Below are 9,698 nucleotides of genomic sequence, written 5' to 3' on the forward strand. Positions count from 1 at the left end.
CTTAAAATTATCATTGAGATCGGGATTTAGGTTAGACTTATGGTTATGATTAAATTGAGGATTAAGATTTAGGTTAGACTTATAGTTAGCATTAAGGTCTAGGGATTATTTTTATGACTAATATTTAGGGTTGAACTTAGGATTATGTTTAGAGATAAGGTTTAAGATAATGGTTAATATGTTGCTTAACTCTAGGGTTTACATCATGGTTAGCATTTGGCTTATAAATAAGGTTAGAGATAGAATTATGGGTAGGGTTAGTGTTTAGGGTATGGATTAAATATTTTTTTAGGGATTATGATTTGTGTTCTAGGGTATGTGCCATAGTTAGAGATATGGTTTGGGATACCTTAAGTGAAGGCTTAATAATTGTCAATAGATTTAGGGTTTAGGTTAGAAGTATAATCAAGGTTAATGTTTTAATTAAGGACTTTTTAGGATTTTAGTGTGAATTATTCTTTGGCTTTGGGTTAGGGTTAGGTTTTAATAACTCGTTGTGTTAGATTTAGTGTCATTCAAAGGGTTAGAATTATGATTAAGGTTAGGACTAAGGTTAGGGTTCTCATTACAATTTGGTTAGGCTTAAAATCTAGTTATAGTTGTGGTTAAATTACAACTAGGGTTCAAATAGGGATAAAGTTATAATTCACTTAGTATTATGGTTAACATAATTAGCCATAAAGTTATGGTCAAGTTAGGGTTAGAGTTTGATTACAGGACAATCTTAAATTATAGTAAGGGTGGATTATTAGTAGGTTCTAATTATACTTGGGGTTATGAATTATTAGTAGCAAAAAAAAAAAGTATGATCCATTTTTTTAATCATAGGCTTATATTAAATAATTCTTCTAAGAATAATCAAGAAATTTTAATGCCTTACTATTCATTTATTTATCTCTAGAATTTATTTGTAATGCAAAGATATAGATATATTTTCCCCTTTATGTGCCAACCATATTGATTCACATTCAAGTAGCTCATAAAATATTATCAATAATAGAAAATGTTTTTTTTTTAATTGTAAAACAAATAATTTTATTAACTATTTTTTTAAGAATAATAAATAATTTATTAAGAATAATTTTTTTTATGATTATAAATATGGAAAAATTAATAAACATTAATTTATTTAAGAAATTTTAAGTCTAAAGAAATGTAGAAACATTTTTTTTATACTTTTCTAAATTTGTATAGATTTATCCAAAATAAGATGTGGAGAGATATTGTTTTCCATTTTAGAAACATCTAGTTTCTATATTTTGAACAAAGATGTATCTACGTCTCATCACATAAGAAACATCTAATTTTTATATTTTGTTATTTTAAATTTAGAACAAAATTATTTTCAATTATAAAAGTACAAAATAAAATAGAAACTTTTTAAATAAAAGTCAAAGTTTTAAAATAATTTTGCATGTTTTAAAGTCATATATTTCTATTATTTTAACGAAGTTGTTTATATTTTTCTTGTAGGTAATATTCACACAAATTACATATTCTTAATATGAAGCACCAATTTTAAGAATACGCCTCTACATGGAATCACCATCCAAAGAAATAAATTCTTGCATAGTGTTATGATAAAAATTCATTACAATTTGATTTAAGTAAAAACAATTAATAATTATAGCTCCATAATATAGCTCATATGGAAAATTTACAAGAGAATGAAACTAAAATTAGAAACTTGATAAAGCTAAGGTATTTTAAATGAACTATAAGATACTTAACTTGATTACATGCAAATCATTTTAAAATGATTTAAAAAGTTAACTTAATAGAACCTTTCATACAAATCATTTATAATCATATAAACTTATATTTTTAAATATATTTAAACTAAAAAAATTGTATCTATTATGCCCTAAATTAAGTCAAATCACAAAGAATTTTCACAATTCTTGGTTTCTTTGTACAATAGTTTCATCAAATTGCTTACTGGACATAATAAAAGGAAGTAATCTAATTGAAGTGTTTGCACTAAACAAAGATTTAACCAATCTCACATAACAAAATTTTTAGTATGCTGGTATAATAATTTAAAAAGGCTAGATATCAAAACCCAATATTCATGCAATTAAAGAAACTTACTGTGATTGCTCAGAAATCCAAAAACTTAATGTAATAAATTGTAACTCAAATTCAAAACTAACACTATAACTTCATTCCAAAATAAAGAGAAATGTCTAGATTTGGAAATATGTAAATACGAATATATCTTATTCAAATATAAGGAGAAAACAACACCCATAACAGATCCCTAGCATGAAGGAGCTAATAACCAATGGATCAAGATTCCTACATACAATCATTATTATAAACTTCACTACCATCAAAAATTTTGACGTCACCATTCACATCTACATCTAAATGTGCCTGCCTTCCTGAAATATAAAGCAAGGTATTAACTGTAACAACATTTTAAGTTAAAATCTTAGCATTACATACGTGAAATTGAAAGACATTTTCTTATTTAAAAACTCAAAGCTAAAAAACTAATGGATCATAGTCTTTGCAATAACCTCAAACTTCACTAATACTTTTTACACTTGATACATAAATTAAATTCATGTCATAAAATCAATTATAAACTCTTTCAAGATGAAATAAGAATTTAGACATGAAAATTCTCCATGGATCAAATCCTCTAGATTTCCAAGAGTAGCCATTTCCTTATTAAATTCATCTCCATTCCCACCACAAATATTTTGATTTTGTGTGATGGATACCTCTGATGTATTGAACCCGCAACTTGACAATGAAAAAAAGTATATAACATCTTGTTGGAAATGATTGAAAAGATCATGAGGAAAGTTGTTGGAATGATAATATAGAACTAGTAAAGAATGTTCTCAATCATTGTTTTGTCATTGATGTCAAACTTGCTACTTGCAGGAATGACAATTGCTTTAGTGATCCAAATACTATTAATTAGTTGATTGACAAGTAGGAGGAAATCAATAAGATGTAACTAGAACACCTAGAGAAATGTTGAAGTTATGATGTTGTAATGAAGTACAAGGATCAGCTAAGCCATTGATGAAAAAGTGTATTTGATGACATACTATAAGACATAGAGAATGGGCACACTAAAACATATCAAAATGTAAAGCTTTAGCTAAGTCTTTTGTAAAGCCCAACTAAGTTCATTAGAGAGAGGTATTTGAGCAAGCTAGTAGTGTTGAACATATTCTTAGTTGAAGCCAAGCAAGTAAACTTCAGGTGCTAAGTGATATCATAAACTTCAGATGCCGAGTGATACAGATTTTATCAAGTGTCGAGCAAATACAAGTGCTGAACAGATATAGGTGTCGAGTAACACAGAGGTGCCGAGCACCAGTAAACCAATAGTGCCGAGTAACACAGAGGTACCAAGCATCAATAAACCAATAATGTCGAGTTGCTGCATTATTTTAAAAATCAAAGATTCACCAGATCTAAGCCGACAAGGTTGTTATCTAGAAGTTTGTGAATAAAATGGAAGATAAGAATGATGAGCTAGTGGCACAGAACACCATGTAGAATGTTTTTAAGATACAACTAACGAAGTTTCTAGATAAGAGCAAGATATGAGGTAGATACATTGTATCCTACCTAATCCATTTGAAACCCTAAAATTTGAGAGGGAGAATCGAACGACAAAGAAAACCAGATCTCTATTTAAGGAGTCATAAGTTCATGACAAAAAAAAGGAGAGAGGTGATCAAGCTTGAAAACATAAAATGTTGAAGGAGGTGCTTAGGAGGAAAGAGAGCATAGTTAATCTGTTTCAATAAGAAGACCCTAGATATGGATGCATTGGTATGATGAGTAAGAAGACTCAAGGAGATGAAGATTGAGAGGAAGACAAGCAGTCAGAGCTGAAGTGGTTGAAGCCAAGCATAAGGATTGAACTGAAAGTGTGATCTGAAATTTGCAAAGTACGTTGTGTTATATCAGATCAAAAGGCCATTATCATTACTTTCTAGCAATTGTAATAGTTAGTTAAAATCCTATGGACTTAGGTTGGTTTAATAGCCATGAGATAAATCCTTTAATAGGGTGACATTCCAAGTGAATGTTCTAAAGTCCTTTAACCAGGCCCATTCCTAACAGTTTGGTAAAATCCTCTAACAAGGTCACATTTAACAGTGTGTTGTAAGCCTTTAACAAGGCAGGCTTTTAATAGGGCATCACTTTAGAAGAGTGAGAATCAAGTAGCATGTTACTGGTAGTTTTTCCCAAATTGAGTTTCCACGTAAATCATTGTGTCATGTGTTGATCTTGCATGTTTTATCTCTGCATGTTGATTTACTGTAACTTGCTAATATGGTTGATTTAAGTTTGGATGGATGAAAAGTGTATGGATTCATTAAAAGTAGTGAAAAAGTATTATTAGGGCATTTTGACCTTGGATAACTGATTCACACCCCCCCCCCGTCTCCCCCCCCATAGTTATTCTAAAGAATTATAACACATCTAACATCAATTCAACTAGGTAACTCAATATTCTTGGCTATAGCTTTGAATTATGCTAAAAAAATGTATTTGTGTCATAGAGAGAGTCATTTCATGGTCTATTAATTAGAATTAATTATGTGTTTCAAAATGTAACTGTCTCACTATTTTTGGTTTTTTTTGACATGCAGATTGTCAAGATTGAAGTGGAATAGGAAAGGTTTATTTTTTCTTACAACCATTTTTTTGGATAACCTCCTATAGAGGGTATTATGCCACTGTAGGATTATGCCTCTCGGTGTAATAATAGATTATGATTCTTTGATATGACTTTTTTACAAGTCTTTTAATTCCTTCTTTTAATTCAAATAGTCATTTGATTGTCACAAATAATAACAAATCCAAGTTTGATTTAAGAGTTCAAAACCAATATTGGAAATTGGATTTGCCAAAGGCTCAAATAATTTTTAATATAAATTTGTGAAACTTATTGAAACCATCTATTCTCCATCTAATTTGTTTCTATTTTGTTCTTTCTTAACTAGTTTAATTTCTATGGGTATTCATTCACTTAGGGATTGGACATTACAATTGATAGTTATATCTTAATCTAAGACATCATTTGATTGTCAATCCATGGACGTTAAACTTGAAATTTGTCCACATGATATATGCAGTGAACCCCTTTTTTAAACATCAGTTCTAGCCAAAAAACTATTATGCTGAAATTAAAATGTTCGAAATAAAATGCTTCTAACTTTTATGACAAACCTACAACAATAAAAGATGAGGAATAATTTTCTATCTTTTTTGTAGCTCTTTACATAAGTATTGGTTATTTTTCCACCATTAATGCACATGGAAAAAAAAAATTAGAGACTTGTATGGACTATATTTGGAATATTTACAGGTAGTGCACTATGTTTTTGCACTATTTTGGCAAGTTTCTAAAATCCTTATGTATTTTTGGCACCATGTATACTAGTGACAAAGTATATAAAAATTATGCTAGACTGTAGGGAATTATTATCTTGTGTAAAAATATTTTAGTTTTTATTCATGTTGTATTCCTTTATCTAACAATAAAGTGGGAAAAACTTGTGTGGATATGTGGGATTGCAAAAATGTTGTGTATTTCCTATACCCCATGTCTCTATGGTACCTTCGTGAAAAAAAAGAAGGTATATCCATACATGGAAGCACAAGAAGTCATTAGAGGCATGATGGTTTCTAGCAAAAATAGTTTTTTGTTTTCACACCCATGGAAATCTCATAATAGACATAAGAAAGGTCTCTCCTTGATGCCTTTCATCAATTATATTAAAGAGAGCCAAAAATAACTCCAATAAATCTAAGGTGTGTTAAATATTAAGCAAGTGGGTATGTGGTGCAAAACACTATATGTGGTATGCATCAGATGATTTTTTCACAAGTGACTAATATTTTATTGTGGTGCAAAACACTATATCTAGTATGCATCATATGATTTTTTTATGAGTGATAAAATTTTATCAAAATTGAAAGAGATGTTTACAACTTGTTTAAGGCCTTAAGCCTGAATTTTCTGAGCATATCCCAAACACTGTTGCACCAAATTAAAAAACCTTTACACATTAACTATCTACACTACACAAAGGCACATGAACATACACAACCCTACTATGCCAAATGGGCACACGGGATAGACACAAACCTATGCATCATCATTTTAAACCCCACTTGGTCATCATCTCCTTACAAGATTCATTAAGAATGATCCTACTAACATTTGATGATTCCTTTCATCCAAGCACAAGTTTCCCCACCTCATGGGAAATCTCCCTTGTGCTACATTTGTAAACTTTTTTGGTAGTATGATTTTGTTTTTCCTTTGTTTGGCCTCTTATTGAATCAAAAAAATTAACAGCTCCATCCACGCCATGTGGGAAGCCCCTACTTGCTGCATAATTAGAGTCAAAAGTGTTGAATACCATGAAAGGCTAAAATCTATCTCGAGCACCTTCCATCTAATGGCACTGCCCTTTCACTGTAAAATCCAACTCCTATTTCTTCCATGTTCAACCATTTTCCAATGCCCAAATGTTGTTCTGGCTTAACGTAGGCTTCCACCATATGCAGGGCTTCATCTACATCTCAGGCCAACAAGAAATCCCACCACAAAACATTCTAGGGATATCCATATTCGTGTGCAGGAAGACATCACATTTAATGAACCTCTTGCCCAATAGTTTAGTCATCAAATGAAAAAATCCATCCTCTTTTATCTCAAAAACCTCCCCAACCTACACTCTTTTATATTCCTATGTAGAAACTAGGTATTTGATTATTCTTTTTGGGTTTCCAAATAGAAATTTTCTTCCATTTTGCACACCTCAACTATGCCCACAACTAATTTTGAAAAAATACAGTGTCCCCTTCATCTAGATTCTTCTACAAACACTCCACCTAAATTAATGAGTGCTCGATACTCCAAACTTCATCATGCATTTCAAGCCAAATGACACACGTGCCCCCCACATGTAATCGACATCATGACAAGTTCATCCCAAACAATCAAAGGAAAAAAGGGTAATCGAGAGAAATCATCCACCATCTCTAAATTCTCCACCAATCTAACCCCCACATTTGCCAATTGGTTCCCTATGTGTAGTGTGTGAGATTTTTTTTAAAAAATCATCAAAGTTTTCCAAAAGCTTCCTGAAGTGTCTAACATGTTTATCCAAAAACCATGTATCCATTTTTCCTTTTGCAATCTCATTTATGACAATTTGTTAATCACCTTGCAGATAGATTTTTTTAAACCTTTATGAATTGCCTCTTGAAGTGCAAAGATGATAATGGAGCATTTTGCAACATTGTTAGTTCCTTCCAACAGAGATTTTACACCAATTGATAAAACTTTATTATATGGGTCTAGGATAACACAACTAGTTCCACTCTTACCTGGGTTTTCTATAGATGCTCTATCAAACTTCACTTTAACCCATCCCTCTCCTAGCTTTCCTTCTACATTACACATCTTTACATCCCTGTCAGAAGGATCAACCCTTGGAAGCCCCTAAACGGGCCATGCATTGAATGATATTCTTCCTTGTCTTTCTGATGTGAAAATATTGTGTGTATTCACAATCCATGATATTTAAGTGTCAACCATATTTGTTAAGATCAATGGCTCAGTCTTCATTTCCCTTACATGATTAAATTAAAGGTGTATGAAATAAAATTAACTAAGCAGATGCATAGTTCAATATGTTGTGTTTTTAATCCATCAAGTGATATTGTTCTTGTCTCTCCTACGAAAAAACAATGTGTATTTTCACACCCACAAATATTTTTTGTGGAAACTAAGAAACAACTCAAGGATAACATATTATTTGTTGAATTTCATTTTTTGACTTCTATACAATAGAGTAACTAATTGACAAGAGTAGAAAACTCATGATGTTATAACTGAGGTGCTAAAAATACACAATATTTTCCAACCCTATTGAAACTAGTGTAGAAAACACATTGTTGCCACCTATGTTGAAAATATTATAGATTTAGCCCATGAAGAGTCTCTCAAATAAGGAATTTTTAAGTTTTTTTGACATGTTGCTTTGAATGTGTCATTGAAAACATGATGTGTATCCCACATCAACAAGACATGAGTACACCACTAAGATATTATTTGTTGGAAATATAATAGGAAAGCAAGATATTGAGAGAGGGGTAAATCGAGATCTTCAAAATCTTTACTTCTAACAACATAATCCATGCTTAACATATTTACCATAAATAACATAAACCTTAGCCTTGTATGTAATCAACCATGAAACTTCATGAAATATCATATCTAACATCTACTTGCATGAATAAAATATATAAATACATAATCAACACATAACACCAGATTTGGTAACACAAAAACCCTACAATGTGAAGGTAAAATTGCGGTGGGGATTGTACCCACAAAATCTTCCCTACTATAGAAATAAAGTGTGTTTGTTAGGGTTACAAATTTTGATCACTTATGATGATCTACCCTATGAGGGGTCTACCATGTTAAGAGCTTACAATATTGTTAAGTCTACCTTGATTAAAGGATTTAAACTACACAAGTAAGTGAGCACTTTGTTAAGAGATTTACATAGGCATGTTAGGACCAATCTGTTAAGATATTTACCCTAATACACCTATTAGACTGTAATAGTACCTCGATCCTTTGGTTTACACTTGAATTTCAATGACAAATCACCTCTTTCCAATATGTAATCACCTTACTTCACAACTTATTAATTCACCTTTAGCTTCACACACATGCAATCCTTCAACTCTCAACAACAAAATTTTGGCATGGAATCATCCTTAAATACTCATCTTAGAATTTTCTAGATCTTAAGAAACGATTCACATTCATCCTTTTTGCCACTTAGTCCTTCCAATTTTTGGATCGGTTGATCTCATTACATAGGGATTAGTGATGTGTAATTATCCCCTTGATTAACTCCTCAATCATAAAAATGTGTTCCCATCTCGAAAAAAATGGTTCGCATAATATTTTGTATCATTTCAAACATATATACAAAAAATGTCTAACTCAACACATATACCTTCTAATGCTCAATCATATCTGTTCTTCATGTTGTCCCTTGGCACATACTATACTCAACTCATGTGTTGCCTCCTATATAACTCATTAACCATTTTATACTCAGTGACTATTGATTTTCTTGGCAGTCACTACTTCTCGACAACTACTAAATGTATATACTTCTACTTTACATGACTTGGCCTATATAGTGTAGCTCAGTTGTAGTGTTGACCAATCAACTTTGTCTTGTAAATGACTAAGTGTTTTGCACTAATTAACAATACTATGATTTCCTTTAGGGTCAACAATATCCCCCTTTAGCATTAGTGGAAAAACACTTGTCATGATCATAACTTAGCATAGCAAAAAAAATTAAAATGTGTACTCCCCCTTTGGATGTACACTATGCATATAGCTTGGTCTACATATTATGCTATAACTTGCATTTTCAAAATCTTTTCCAAAAATATTTTTGTTTTTTAGCATTAGAACATAAATATCCTTATTACTACATTCCTTCTTATACATTATTTCCCCTTTACATGCTCATACTTACTTGATCTCACAATTTCTCCCTTATTTTTTGTCGCTTCTGCCTAGAAGTGATATTCAATCGTGGCTCTGGGAGTATACCAAACTCTTTCAAAAATGGATGGTGTCATCTAATAATAATATTCATTGCGTTGTT

This window comes from Cupressus sempervirens, chromosome 11 (genome assembly GCF_028749045.1).
Source record: "Cupressus sempervirens isolate cs-2001-9-10 chromosome 11, ASM2874904v1, whole genome shotgun sequence".
In the NCBI taxonomy this organism is placed as follows: domain Eukaryota; kingdom Viridiplantae; phylum Streptophyta; class Pinopsida; order Cupressales; family Cupressaceae; genus Cupressus; species Cupressus sempervirens.